This window comes from Furipterus horrens, unplaced genomic scaffold (genome assembly GCF_987537825.1).
Source record: "Furipterus horrens unplaced genomic scaffold, mFurHor1.1.pri manual_scaffold_10, whole genome shotgun sequence".
In the NCBI taxonomy this organism is placed as follows: Eukaryota; Metazoa; Chordata; class Mammalia; order Chiroptera; family Furipteridae; genus Furipterus; species Furipterus horrens.
Window position 1 is genome coordinate 67,963,782 of NW_028327180.1, and position 15,448 is coordinate 67,979,229.

The 15,448-nt window shown below is 43.2% G+C and overlaps 1 protein-coding gene and 1 pseudogene across 2 annotated transcripts in view; one reads left to right on the plus strand and one right to left on the minus strand.

Annotated features, from left to right (window-relative positions):
- Window positions 1–15,448, plus strand: part of DPYSL3 (dihydropyrimidinase like 3) — a 107,558-nt gene that overhangs the window by 55,011 nt on the left and 37,099 nt on the right. The window lies entirely within an intron of this gene.
- Window positions 7,913–8,343, minus strand: LOC150000575 (small ribosomal subunit protein uS12 pseudogene; annotated as a pseudogene).

The window sequence follows — 15,448 nt, forward strand, 5'->3', positions numbered from 1 at the left end:
TGCTAATGACCCTGTGAGCCTTTATTGTGTCTTCTACTTTCTATGAGATCAGGGTCAGCCCCTCCTCACTTAGTTCCAAATTCAGAGAAGAGTTCTAAGCCCTCCCTGTGAGAGAAGAGAGAGCAGAGACAACATGGATGAGAGCAACAGTTGTTGGCTTTAACTCAGCGGGACCAGCCAACATCTGTGTTGGATATAAGGGTCTTTGGTTACTTTTTACCCTTAAAATCCCAGTCTTCTTCTCATTGAGACAGTGGACTTGATTAATAGACTCTGTGCAGGAGAGAAATGGAATGATTGAGATAGATCCTTTCCTTAGCAGAGTGTTGGTATTAATTTAAATGAGTATTATTATTATTTTTAAATCCTCACCTGAGGATATGGTTTTATTGATTTTATAGAGAGAGGAAGGGAGGAAGAGACAGAAGAACATTGAACACACCCTGACCGGGGACCGAACCTGCAACCTTTTGGTATATGAGATGACGCTCCAACCAACTGAGCCACCAGGCCAGGGGTAAATTAGTATTATTAAAATGATACCATGATCCATTTGCTGGCACATACAGTCTCTCTTTTGGAAAGGGCTACCATTGATAAGAACACAAAGGTGACAAAGACCTGTCAAACAAACAAGCAAACCAACAGAAAACAACTCCCAGTCTGCATCTACTCACCAAGGTCTGTTCAGTTGCCCTTGCCAATATTTTAGCTGTGATGGCTGACATCCAATAGAAATAACCTACCCCTAAGGTCCTGGATGCTCCATGAGGTAGGGGTGAAGTTTGTTCTGTTACCTCTGAATCTCTAGTACTTAGTCTTTGGCTGGCACATACCAAGCCCTCTGTAAATGTTTGCTGAATGAATGTATACCTTTAACTTTTCAAAAATAATTTCAAGGGAGAAGATGATCAGAACATGCATATATTTGTGCTTGTACACCATCCTCCCTTTCCCTGACAACTTTCTAAAATATTAAGTTTTACAAGATAAGACCTGACTCTAGGAAACTGGGCCAAGAGAAATGTGACAGTCCTTTAGCAGAAAGAGCAGAGTTAACTGTAACCTGGGACCTGACTTGGGCAGATGTACCAGAGAGGCCCTCCGTGCCTCTTGTTTCTTCTGGCCTCCATCCATGCCTCTTCTCCTTCCAAAGTCTGCATCTGGCCCTGTTCTCAGCCTTCTTCAGGGACCTACCTGGGTACTTCCTGCTTGCAAGCAGAACCATCATTCCTCTAACTGAATTAACGGGGGCCTTTAATGTCTTTGTTCAGATGAAGAAAACTGTCACCATGACTTCCTGAACCAGGATCTGACATAGACCTTAATGGCCTCCTTTTGCTTTTGCGCTGAAGCCACAGTCATTAGAGCTATTAGCTACAGTTAGATAGGCCAGTCTGCGTGTCTACAGCCAACTCTGCCATTCAGAGAGCTTGGCCAAGGAGCAGCCCATAGTTCTTTCTGTTTCCCTGTTAGGGTGGGCTGTTTAAAGGGAATGTTTTTATGGTTCTGTGTTTGTTTTCTTCAAGATTTTTAGTCCCTCACCCTACGCATCTGTCAGCTTTCTCTGGGCTTATATTTGAAGCTTTTCATGTTACTGGCTTATATTCTAAAATTCATTCTTTGGTTTGAGAGGTGGGAACAGTTAAACACATTTTACCAAACTCACCTCTGTAAACTATGTGTACTAATAATCACTAGATCCTTTAAAAAGGAATATCTATAAGGGAGGGCAAATGAAGAGTTAAAGTATATTAATTCATGGAACCTAAAACCTTAGATCAGAAAGCATTCGAAGTTACTACCTATTAGAATGTGTCATATACAATAAATCAGGTGTAATAACAGCATTTTGCTATTTTTTTGATTGAATAAATACTGACCATCAACTCTGGACCTAGCAATGTGATGCTTATTACCTTAAATCCTACCTTCTCTTACCTTCTCCCACTTCCAGGGTGATGAGATGTTGGTTCAAGTTGGAGTTCACTTACTTCAAGTCCAGGGTTAAGTTCTTCTCTGTACCTATTTCCCCTGAGGCACAAGTGAGTAGTTCTCGTTATGCTAGCCACAAAGTACAGCCAGGTGGTGCCCTCCTCTGCGTGGGGTTGGACTCAGGAGCACTGCCTGGTTCTGGAAGCCTTCCAGCCCTCCCATTAGTGGCAGGGGCAGCCTTGCTTCCAGGCAGCTCCACACTGCTGGTCTTACCCAGTCAGCTTGCTAGGGATGGACCCACCACTCTTAGCACCAGAAACTTTTGCATTGAATGAGCAAAAATACCAGTGAAGGATTCTTCCTAACATAGGTAGGAACACCACCTTCTCATCCCACACTCCACGCTGCAATCGCCAGCTTCCTGATAAATCCTAAGCAAGATTCTGCTGAGGTTCTGACTTAATGTGGCTCTGTGAAATTCATACAGTCAGGAGCCTCCTTAGCAATGATTTTAATTCAGCCTTCCCTTACAGATGAAGAAACTGAGACCTAAGTGGGGCTGAATGAATTAGGGCTTTTTCTAGTATCTGGTTTACTATAGGGTACTGAGATTTTAAAATCGAGTTGAAAACATTTTTTCAATTACAAATAAAGTTTGGTGGTTATAGAAATATTTACCAAAAATCAAACAAGATGAGGACAATAAAAATAAGCTAACATGAAATTAATCAGAGATAGGCGTTTTAAACTTTATGAATATACCCATTTAGGATTTTTTTATGACTATATATGCCATTTATTAAAATGGTACCCTATAGTGTTCATGTTGTTTTATGCCCTGCTTTTCATTCCACAATATGTTATGACATCTTCCCATGTTTTAAAAAGTCTTTCATAACATAAATACTTACATATTATCCCTGTGCTTGGAAATCTGGTTAAATTAATCCTATTTTGTTTAGTTTTTTTGGTGGTTTCCAAGATCTTGGCATTAACAACAAAAATGAAATGACGGATTCATTTTCAGATGCTGTTTTTTAGTTGAAGTTAAATTAAAAGCTACCCCAGGATGAGAGGTTGAAGAAGGCCCAAAGTTGCTCAGCTCATGAGTATCAGATTATGGATTTAAATCCCAATTTAAAAAAAAAAATTATTGATTGATTTTGGAGAGAGAAAAGAGAGAGAGAGAAACTTGATTTTGTTGTTCCAATTATTTATGCATTCATTGTTTGACTTTTTAAAATTTAATTTATTTTTTTATCCTCCCCTTAGGACATACATGTTCATTGATTTCAGAGAGAGGGGCAGGGAAGGGGATAGAGGGAGAGAAACATTGATGTGAGAGAGAGACATTGATAGGTTGATTCTTATACATGCTCTGACCGGGACCAAACTCACAACCTAGGCATGTGCCCTGACAGGGGATGGAACCCTCAACCTTTCAGTTCATGGTGCAGCCTTTCAGTTCATGGGACAATGCTCCAACCGACTGAGCCATACCAGCCAGGGCCATTGGTTGATTCTTGTATGTACCCTGACCAGGGATTGAACCTACCAGCTTGGTGTATCAGGATGACACTCCAGCCAACTGAACTACCCTGCCAGGGCTGAGTCCCAAGATCTTTAATCTTAGTCTTATGTTTTTGTTATTGCTCCAGTTGCTTCAGCAGTTGTGCCATTTTCAAGGAAATCTGTTTTACCTCTTGAATGAGCATATTTGTTTTCTCACCATCATCCTTGCTTGCCTCCCTGTCTCCTTGAGGCTGTTGACATTTGTAGAGGTACACCGTATCTTAGGACCTGAAGCTACACAGCTGGAAAGGAAACATGCCCAGTCCGTCCCTTCCACCCCCACCCCCAATGGCTTAACCTATAAGCTTGGAAGCTGGTTTTAATTTGACATTTTCAGTGTGTATATGTCTTTGTTTTAAAACTAGCCCCACCCCTTAATTCTTTCAAGGAGATTTTTGTCTGAAATCATACACCCTCCCCCTCAAAGCCAATCTGTGCCCCAAATCTTGATGAGATTACTTTGTTTGGGGATATTGATACATTCAGGGTGGAGTTCCTGGTTTATCCAACTAACTTGGTTTAAATTATGGCTGTAGAGTCAGGGCTTTAAACAGCCTAGGAGGTTTGAAAGCAATTAAATATCCTCTGCTTCTAGAGACTTCATCCTGGGTTTATTCCACAAAGAAGGTATGTTTTTGTTTTGTATTGTTTCAGTAACTTTATTGCATGCTGTATCTCAGCCCTTTTTTGCTGTGAGAAATTATTGGAAAAGCTTAGCTTTGTTTGGTTAAAGCCAGGGAGAGAGAAATATGGAACCAGTTATTCTAAACCCTCTCATTTTAATGATTAAGAAAATAGGGGCCAAAGAGGAAAAAAATTTGCCAAAGGCCACACAGCAAAATAGGTGTGTTTTTGTTTGTTTGTTTTGTTTTTGTTTTTTGTTTTGTGTGTTTCTTAATGAGGCTTAGGACTCATTTCTCTTGCTTTGGTTCAGTGTTTTTCTTACACTTTTTTTGAGGTGGGGAATGTGAGGAACTGTAATGGGCTGAATTTGACCCCTCAAAATTCATGTGTTAAAAGTCCTAATCCCTGGTATCCCAGAATGTGACTGTATTTGGAGATAGGATCTTGAAAGAAATAATTAAATGAAATGAGGTCATAAGGGTGGGCCTCGATCCAATATGACTGGTGTCCTCATGAGAAGAGATTAGCACACAGACACACGGAGCAAGACCATGAGAAGACGCAGAAAGGAGAAAGGGGCCGTTTATAAGCCAAGGAGAGAGAGAGGCCTCAGAAGAAACCCACTCTGCTCACACCTTGATCTTGGTCTTCTAGTCTCCAGAGTTGTGAGAAAATAAATGGCTGATGTTTAAGGCCCCCAGCCTTTGATACTTCGTTATGACAGTCCTAGAAAACTAATATGGGGGCAGGAGGGAGTTAAGAACAAAGACATTTAAAAACTCAAAACTTCAAAAGTTCTTAATGAACATAAAAGGGAATCCCAGATAATTAATATTTATAAGAAATTATGCCATGCTGGAGCCCATGCTAACTGATTTTCAGTCATGATTTTCTATGAGGCATCTCATTCCATCCTGATAGCATGCCTGAATTATAGTTACTAGACCGACTTTACAGAAACAGAAACTGAGGCTCAGAAAGTTAGATCATTATTAACTAACTTGGTGGAGCTAGCTCCAAGCTCACCCCATTGTCTAACTTTAAACCCTCCCTTAGTGCACTGCTACTTCCCAGTAAGGAAGGTAATCCAAGCTCTTTAGTAAACATTGTTATCAAGTTTTTAAAAGTTAGTAAGACATAAAAATGGACTCAGTCTCAATGACTTGTAATCTACTTAGCTGATTGGAAAGGAGATTTTTGGTCCTTGATTTTAGAATGAAAACAGATATCGGGGAAATTGAAAAAGATAATGAAGGTATTTGAATTTCACAGCTCAGTCTTCCCAGTGGCTTACATCTTTGCTTGTTGAAATGGGGCAGCTACACATCATGAAGAGTTGATCTTCGTAGTGATAGACCCCAGGCCCTGAAGGAACAGAGCCCATCAAAGGGGCATCTGTTACCCACACTGGGCCATATTTGCTGAAGTGGAAAACCAGATCCGAACGTCTGTAGCATGGGCAGATGTGGAAGCTTATTTAAGAATAAGACCTGAGAAATATACAGTCAGCCAAAAGAACATTCAAATTAACTTGAGCTGCTGGTAAATCCAGTTGTTATGACAGGAAAAATAGGAGCTGCTTTAATATCGAATATAGATCGCTGTCTTCCAGCTGCATCCTCCCTGTTTCAAGGTCATGTGGTCTCATCAGTGCCTAAATGTGTAGGTTTAAACCTACTTGGGCTTCATTAGTAAGAAAGCACAATCAAGGTAAGATTTCAGGGGGCTTTCTTTTCAGCACATGCTGGGGTTCAGGCCCAGTTAAGTCAGCATAGACTAGCTCTACAACTTTGTTGCGTCTGCCTTTAGAATAGCAGATTAATTGAACCACTTCTCACCATTTTTCATCACTGCAACCATCACTGTAGCTCAAGCCTCTGCTAACTGACTGCAAGACACCCCTCACTGAATCACTGCCATAAGGTTATTCTCCATGCCTAACCAGGGTGATCCTTTAAAAATATAAGTCAGATCCAGTCACAGCACTGCTAAAACTTCAATTGCATTCGGAATGGCTCTCGGTTCCACTGGCCCGGCCCAGAATAGCCATCTTTTCTGACTCCAGTCCTGCCTCTGCCCCTCCGTGACTGGGCTTCAGCCACGCTCCCCTCTTGCGGTTTCCTGGATGTGCCATGTCCATCTCCAGCTTGGAGCTCTGCACTGGCTGCTCCTGTGACCGGGAGCAGTCTTTTCTAGGAGCAGTTCATTACTTGACTTGCTCCCTCCGATCATTCAGAGTGCTGTTCAGCAGACCACTTCTGCCATGCCTTTGAAACCCTCATCATCAGTTGAACCTTCAATGAATGGAATGATGAATGGAAGATGAAATGACTTGGGGTAACAGGGACAAAAGTGATAAAACCTGCTGTGTCTGAGATGACTTGAAGAGACTTGCAAGGGTTGGAACTTGTCTGCTGTTTTTTAGGCACAATTTAGGACATGTCACAACTTGCTTTGATATGTGTGGCACACCTGCATCTATAAACTTCAGTAGTCGTAGCACTTTTTTTTAAAATCCTCACCCAAGGATATATTTATTGTTTTTAGAGAGAGAGGAAGAGAGGGAGAAAGAGAGAGAAACATCGATGTGAGAGAAAACTATCAGTTGCCTCTGGGATGCGCCCAGACCAGGGATCGAACCCACAACCTTTTTGTGTATGGGACGACACTCCAACCAACGGAGCCACCTGGCCAGGGCAGTCACAGCACTTTTTTGGGACAATTCTGAGCAGAGAAGCAAAAAGGACACGTTTCGGAACTATTCTAAAAAAGATGATTCTGCTGGTGTAAGAATCTGTGGTATGATGTTAAATAGTGACTATTGGAAAGAGTGCAACTTCCTGTCTCTGCAGGTAGGAATGAAGGCAGCAGGCCTTCAGGAGCAGGGAATATATTCCTGTTTTTTCAGTGTGATATTTGCAAATAAAAGCAGTCTTTAAAATTTTTTTTTATTCTTACCCAAGGACACTTTTTTTCATTGCTTTTAGGGAGAGAGGAAGGGAGAAAAAGAAATATTGATGAAGAGAGAAGCATTGATTGGTTGAATCTTGTACACGCCCAGACTGGGGATCAAACCTGCAACCTAGGCATGTGCCCTGACTGGGAATCGAACCCACAAGCTTTCGGTTATGAGACAATGCCACAACCAACTGAGCCGCACTGGCCAGGGCAAAACAGTCTTGAGTACATTCCAGGAGGTGCCTGTTGTATACAGTCTTAGAAGCATTTTGTTGTAGGATTAACTGCCCACTAGTCTCAATTTTAAATGGAGCCTCGATTGCATCTATTTCAAGAGTCCTTTTCCTCCAAAGTTGGCCTGACTTCTTGAAGTCCTTGCTTTCAGACCATCTGTAGTTTTCTCTGTCAACATAACTTGGAGAAGTTTGGGGCCCCAAGAGTCAAAAATGGCCACTGCTTTGATAACTACTCATCTAGCAAATGAAAGCAGAACCGTGGGTATGCAGGTTTCTGGGCAGATAGACAGCCGTGACTGAGAGAATCAGGCCTCACCATTGTCGGCTTCTTGTGTGAAGAAAGAGCCAGAAAAAAGAGTGATCTCCTCCATCTCTTCTGCCCCCCCCCATACTCCATCTTAGTAAGTGTGTTTGGTCTCTTGCAAGGAGATAGTTAAAGAAATGAAAAGTTCAGCTACTTTTTAGAGATAGAGGAGAGAGTGGATAGGCATCCAGGTGAAAGGAAGTGAGCTGAGAAGATTTGGATCCAACATTTTTTGGGAGGGGGCATATGAAAATTTAATGCTGTTTTTTGCCTTCAGAACTTATTATGATCTTGGTCTTTCCTTCTTTGTCTACGGCCAAAAGAGAGACACTGGTTACTCTGACAACCTTAAAGCAGACTCTAGGAATGTCACCAACAGCATGACCTTTTACAACCAAATTTAGCAACTGGGACTTCATCATTTTCCTCAATAAAATTCAAACAACCATCACTGGGTACAAAGGCTGTGCTTTTAATTTTTTTTTGACATTCTTGATCAGCTGGATCCTGACACACTTCCTGATGACAGAATTTGGCTGTTTGGCTTCAATCCCTCCTTTTCCCCTTCTCATGGGAGGAAGTGCCTCCAAAAGGGCGGGCCTTCAGGGCTGTGCCCAAATGAGATTTTTTTTTATACTGTTTATCATGCCACTTATGATCTTGTCAGTGACTCTGGAGCTTCCTGGCAGTACAAAGGCTGTGACGCTTGTCCATCCTGCGGGCACCATGGGCCTGACCAAAAGAGCATTTGCATCCAGCTTTTAAAGAAATGCGCATTTGTCGAAGCTACTATGCGTCAGAACCAAGGCTTTATACTCATGTCAGTCCTTTGGGGCAGATGAAAGTTCTCTTGTATAGCCAGGACTGTGGCTCCAGAGCCCCGTCTTCTTCACCATTTCATCAGGCTGCTCAGGCGTTTTGGTTCTTTGGCCACAAAGTGCATTTGATGAGACCTGGAGAGACGGGGACAGTCTCCTGTACAGAGCCATCCTCTGGTGTCTGGACTCCAGAGCAGAGCGAACTGGGCCATATCTCTGGTCTTTGAAACAGCCCCTTCCTCCCACGCTGTCTCTCCGAGGGCTCTTTCCACAGCGGCCTGGTGCGAGTTACAACATTGCAGCTGTATGTTCTCTTAAATGCATCCACCACGGGCCAGTTTTAGGAAGTTGCATAAGCCAGTGGTTTTGTGTGCTTATAACCACAATCCCCGGGCAGCCCCCGCCAATTTTAAAACTCTAAGGTCAGACTTGGAGAAGAATCCCTGTGGCCACCACAAATAGATGGGGAATAATTGCCTGTCATTTGAAGGTGCCGCTCACACATTCCAAGCCCAGAGCCCCCATTCCTCCTCTGGGAATTGCATCTTGGCTGGCTTTCAGATTTAGTGAAAGAGTTTCTTGTTTCTAAGGAGCAATTGGGTGGGAATTCACTAGGTTTCCCTGTCATTCTAAAGGCTCAGTCAAAGCCAGCTGCCAGTCAGGAGTGATCAAAGGGGAGAAACACTTCTAAAAGAGGGAAGTGGGTACCATGCATTGGCTAGCAGCCCAGAAAGGCTAAGTGCCTTGCTCGGGGTCACAGAGTTATGACCACAATCTAGGGCTCTTGACTCCCATTCCAAGGGCTTTTCTATTATCCTCTGTTGCCTTTCAGTTGGTGTAGCAATTTTCAGTGTGACAGTAACTCAAGTTCATCCACGAATACCTGACTCTTCTGCTAAATCACAGGCTTCCACTTCTAGCTATCCACTGCCTGGTTGTGCGGTTGATCAGCACATCTAGATTATTACACACAGTCTTGTGCCTTAAACTTGTTACTCTCCTTTCTGTTCTCCTTTTTTATTATTGGGTCCTTCCTACTATCCTGCCTCGAAACTTAAGTCCATTTTGACACATCACTTTCTATTCCGTTTTTAAAAAGAATTGACTTAATAGCCCACAGTTCTATATTAAGGTTCATTCGTTTTGTTATACAGTTCTGTGGGTTTTGACAAATCCACACTGTCCCGTATCCACCATTAAAGTATCTTAGGGAAGAATTCCACTGTCCTAAAAATCCTCAGTGCTCCATCTGGTCCCCTGTCACCCCTCCCACCTCTCTCCCCGCCTCCCCAAACCACTTATTGTTTCACTGTGTCTATTGTTTTACCTTTTGTTCTTCTTTTTTTTTTTTTACTGGCTTATTTTATTTTATTTTAAAAATATATTTTATTGATTATGCTATTAGAGTTGTCCCAATTTTTCCCCCCTTCCCCCCATCTGCAGTTCATGTCCATGGGCTGTGCATGTAAGTTCTTTGGCTTCTCCATTTCCTATACTGTTCTTAACAGACCCCTGTCTGTTTTGTACCTACCAATCTGTACTTCTTAATTTCTGCACCTTTTCCCCCATTCTCCCCATTTCCCCCTCCCAACTGATAACCCTCCAAATAACTCCATATCTATGATTCTGTTTCTGTTTTGCTTGTTTGTTTAGTTTGTGTTTTAGACTCAGCTGTTGATAGTTGTAAATTTATTGCCATTTTAGTGTTCATAGTTTTGATCTTCTTTTCTTAAATAAGTCCCTTTAACATTTCATACAATAAGGGCTTGGTGATGATGAATTCCTTTACCTTTACCTTGTCTGGAAAGCACTTTATCCGCCCTTCCATTCTAAATGATAGCTTTGCTGGGTAGAGTAATCTTGTACCCTTTCTTTTTTTATTTCACATTATTATTGGTGTCCACGGCTTACTTTTTCCTACTGTCTCATCTTCGCTTCTCCGTAAACCTAACATACAACTTCACAGCCAGTAGTCGCACAGGTGTTTGTTTCAGGAATGAATTATTAAACCTGGTTATCCCTGGAATCAAGGCCAGGGTTGAAATTTCAGGCCCTCCTGCCTGGTGACGCAGGCATTTGGCTTTTGCACAGGCCCTGGGACTCAGGAACGTGAGATCCTGTTGGAACGAAGCTGGAGCCCTGTTTTCTAGTCTGTATTTGCACAGAGAGCTTGCACCCATTAGAGGCCTAAAAAGGAGCAGTGCAAAGTGAAACAAAAAAGTAATACAACACAAAACTATCATCTAAATCCAGACCAAGGGTGTCCATGAATTAGTTGTTGAAAGCACTGACTTTTCTTTAATCCGTGCTCTACTTTGCATTTGGGGCCTGAGCCACGCGTTCCTCAGGCAGTTTGTTTGTAATATTGATAGCTAACTTCTCTCTGCACTGTAGTTTGGATTTGCCTTTACCTGTGCATCTATATAATGAGAAAGTCAAACAGAGATGGTAGAGTAATGGTAGTAGCAGCAGTAGTAATATTTATAGTGCTTACTACTTACGGAACCTTTTCTAAGCACCCAGCCCTGCAGTGTGACATTTCATTCTCACAATAACCCCTGAGGTTGGCATAATGATCTGTGCTTTAGAGCCACAGAAATGGGCCTCATCAGCAGAGGAGACCGAGGGCCAGAGACACATCAAGTCACTTGCCTAAAATCACACAAATAAGTAGTTGACAGAGATACAAATGTAGCTCCAGCTTCCAACCCCCCTGAGTTGCTAGCTAAATTCCGAGTGGCTCTGCAGGCCACTCTCAGGGCTGGTCTCCATCCCAAGCAGCATCCTTTCCACGTCCCCTCCCAAAGGCCCAGCTAAACACGTGCCACATTGCCTCTTTCACCCGCACCTTCTACATCCTGTTTTCTGATTAGGCATGTTTGCTTCCACACTCGACCTCCCCCACCTTGCCTTCCCCTCATTCCCCCATCCTCCCCAACCTCTGACCCAGGGATCCTTCATGGTCCCCATAGTCTCCTCCGTCTGCTGTGCTGCCCAGGACCTGGCAGGTCCCTGTGACTCTGCTTGGGGCCCTGTTTTGCTTCTGACAGGCCCATGTCAACCCACGTTGGACCACACTGGTTTGTGTTCCAAGAGCAAAGTTGGTGTTTCTGCTGTTCCGTTAGCTCATAGTAGGTGATTCTGGAAGAAGCCATTCGTTTACACTGAATCATGTGGGAAATTTTGTCCCCTTACTAATTCTTTCACAAACCTTCTGAGTAGCTCAAGGAAAAAGTCTCAGGGTAGTGCCAGTTTGTCTTAAACACCTCCCTGATGCTTGGTAACCTTCCTTTTTAACAAAGGTAGCAGATCTGAGCTCAGCTGTGAGAACCCTTTGGAAGGCAGCAAGGATATAGCCAATATTTGGCAACGTTTTTATTCCTAGATTTAATGTCTAGTTTTGGTAAGTGATACCAGCTTAGAACTTATGGGAGGTAGGGAGTGTTTCCTCATTTAAGCATGATACTAAGATAGTAACAGTTTGTACCAGGATATGTGAAATATCATGGAAGTAGTGTACAAGTGACTGAGGGTTGGGCTTCACAGGCCCAGGTGCCCTTCCTGCTAGAGAATGGAAAGGCGTTGGGGCTCCTCCTCTGCAGCGTTGGGTTGTCCCTCCCCTCCCCACTCCCAGTCCCGGGGTCCTGGCCTGGTTATCCACTTGTGCTTATCACTGTCTGGAACCCTGTTTAGGATGGAGGGACTGTTATCAGGGTCTGGGATTAAGGTGTCCATCCCCCCCACTGCACTCTGACTTAGGGCAGGCCTCATAACTTGGCTGGCCCTTTGGTAATTGCTTCTCTGGAGTGGTGAACGGGAAGTTCGCCATTCTGAGAGGGAAGAATGCATGTCACTAACTTTGATGTTCTTTTCTATTAAATTTTTTTAATATAAGAAATTGTTATTCTTTTTTAATAAGATTTTATTTATTTACTTTTAGAGAGAAGGGAAGGAAGGGAGAAAGAGAGGGAGAGAAACATCAGTGTGTGGTTGCCTCTTGAAGGCCCCCAACCCAGGCATGTGCCCTGACTGGGAATTGAACCAGTGATCCTTTGGTTCACAGACCGGTGCTCAATCCACTGAGCCACACCAGCCAGAGCTAACTTTGATGTTCTGGCTGAGAAGACTGAGCAGCCTCCCTGTTCTAGTCCATACTGCCCTCAGCTACTGCACCCTTGGCTTTCTGCTTTTTCTGGCCTGCCATCTGTTCCTGTAGAGTGAAACCAGACATGATCCAGTGAACAAGTGCTTCTTGTTTGGTATGAATTCTGCTTAGTGGGTTGTGTTTTGAAGGGAGTGGCCCTGGTTAACCTCCACCCAGGACACTTCGATGGTCATAGTACATTTGGATGATGAGAGAAAGGAAGAATGTTTTTGAGATTCATCTGTAGCAGTTGAGAAGTTTGGAATAGCCAACCAACCCTGCCAAACTATGCCCTGTTGCAATTAAGACTTATAGCCAGGGAACTGCATTGCTCTTCAAGGTGTGTATTTTCTCCGGACCTTTCTCTTTCTCTCTATGTCAATGGCATGTTTGTCACCAAGGGCCCTAGAAATGATCCATACCTTGGGCAGGGTGTGTGGGCTTGGGAGCAGGTTTAAGACCTGTCCACCCACTCTCCATTCCAGCCAGAAGAGAGCAAGATTGTCATCTCCTAGCGGAGGCTCATTTCCCGAGGAGCAAGGACCTGGAGGGGCCCTGGGAACTTGCTGGGTTGATTTGGGGTGGGGAGGTTAAAAGGAGAAATCTTGGCTGACCTTGGCTGCTGGTGGCAGGAGCTGAGAACAGTTGCTCTGGGTTGGCTGGGGACTGGCATCTCTGGAATTCCCTTTATGGCAAGGTCTCTAGATTTTGATGAAGAAAATGTTAGTTCAGTTCCTCTCAAGCATTTGTGAGAGGGGAGTTTATAGTGGCCACTTACAATGATAAGGAATAATAATATTGATGGTAGCTTACATGTATTAAGCATTTATGGTGTGCTAAGTAGAGTGTAGTCCTTTACATAGAGTATCCCCATAATCCTCACCGGCACCCTAAGAGAGAGTTATCATTGCCCCCATTTCACAGATGGTGCGACTGAAGCCCAGAGAGGTGACGTCACTTGTCCTGACACAGGTAGTATTAGTGTTAGAATTGTGTTATAATTTAAACTCATGCCACTGAGTCTCACCCAAGGTGCATATAAACAGCAGAACCCGAATGAGATCTCTGGTCTCCAAAGAGCCTATTTGGTACCTTGTTCTGAATGTCATTGGACTATCTTAGAAAACCTATTCTCTCTCTTCTTTAAATTATGCTGCTTTGGGGAAGAAAGAAGATTTCATCCCTGTGGTCTATCCGTCCTGCTGTATTTCTTAAGAGTAGAAGTGTTCTTTGGGAGTCAAATCTGAATCCCCAGAAGGGAACTTATTTTGCATAGCCGCCAGCACCTTCACCTGCAATTTAAAAGGACCCTGAGGTCCCGCGAGGGCCAGGGTCAGTGTTCTGTGATTTGAGCACAAGTAACAAAATATTTGATTTTGGAAAACTCATGCTCTGTTTTACATCCTCTTTTTCCATCCTAGGATTCTAGTTTTTACTCGGAGCTGCAGGAATGTCTGCAGAGTGTGGGACAGAGGTGCCTTAAATACTGTTCTCAGGCTGACTTTATTGACGGGGAAATCCGCAGAGGGCTCTGGTTTTCTGGGGGTGGGGGTGGTGTGTGTGCATATTTTCACCACTTCAAATAGATGGAGGTGATACTTTTAACTTCTTTAAGTTGAAGACTAGATGATGAAAATGAAAATGGGAACCAACATCTCCAACAGGCTTGAGTTCAAGATTCTGTTCTTTCATTTTCTGTTCTCATTTGACGCCAGCCATTCTTAACAACCTCCCTTGTTCACACAGAGTTTATTTCCTCCTCCTACTGTCCCTCCCCTCTGCTCTCCCTCCATTCCTGCCTCCTTGGTCCTCTCTCTCTCTCTCTCTCTCTCTCTCTCTCTCTCTCTCTCTCTTTCTTTCTCTCTCTCCTCTCCCTTTTTCTCACAGACTTCTAATTTTTTAAGAATAGTTTGTCTTAATTATTATTATACCCCAGTGAAGAAAAAAAGATTGAACTTGATCACTTGATCAGACTTCAATGACCTGTGCTACTCTGGATTGTAAATCAGGTCTCTTTATGAGCTACATTGACACATTCAGGCCACAAGGGGCAGGTTTACCACCCCGGTTTTATAAGCAACAAAGGAAGTTACTGGATTTTTACTTAACCTACTGCAGAGCACCGGTCAGCAGTTTCAGCACTGAACAGTCAGACTCAGTGTTAAACAGAGGGTCCTGTCAAAAAGAACCACTTGTTAGCCCTGGCCAGGTGGTTTATTTGGTTGGAGTGTTGTTTCTTACACCACAAGGGTGCAGGTTCAATTCCCGGTCAGGGCACAAACCAAGGTTGTGGGTTCAAATGCTGGTCAGGGTGCATACAGGAGGCAACTGATCAATGTTTCTCTCTCACATCAGTGTTTCTCTCTCTCTCTCTCTCTCTCTCTCTCTCTCTCTCTCTCTCTCTCTCTGTCTCCCCACTTCCTCTCCCTCTGAAAAAAAAAATCCTTGGGTAAGAATTTAAAATAATTTTTTAAAAAGAATAGGTTTAAGGACAATTTGGTACAGTGGCTTCAGTGTGGTCCCACAAGGTAGGAGACCTGGGTTTGCTTCAAACTGAAACTAATCGACTATGTCACTCAGAGCGTTACTCACCACTTTGTGTTTACCTCCCCATTTGGAAATGGAAACAATCAGCCCTTCTCAACATACTTCTTAAGGCTTTAAAAAATTTTTCAGTACTGTAAGTAATATAAATGCATTAAATAGAACTAATATTTAGTGGTGTTTACTTGTGTGCTGATATTTTATACATGTGTATACAGTCAGACACACACACACACACACGCGCGCATGCACACACACACTTTTTCCCTCATTTATACCTGAAAGCCATCTGTATAATGAGCTAATATTATCT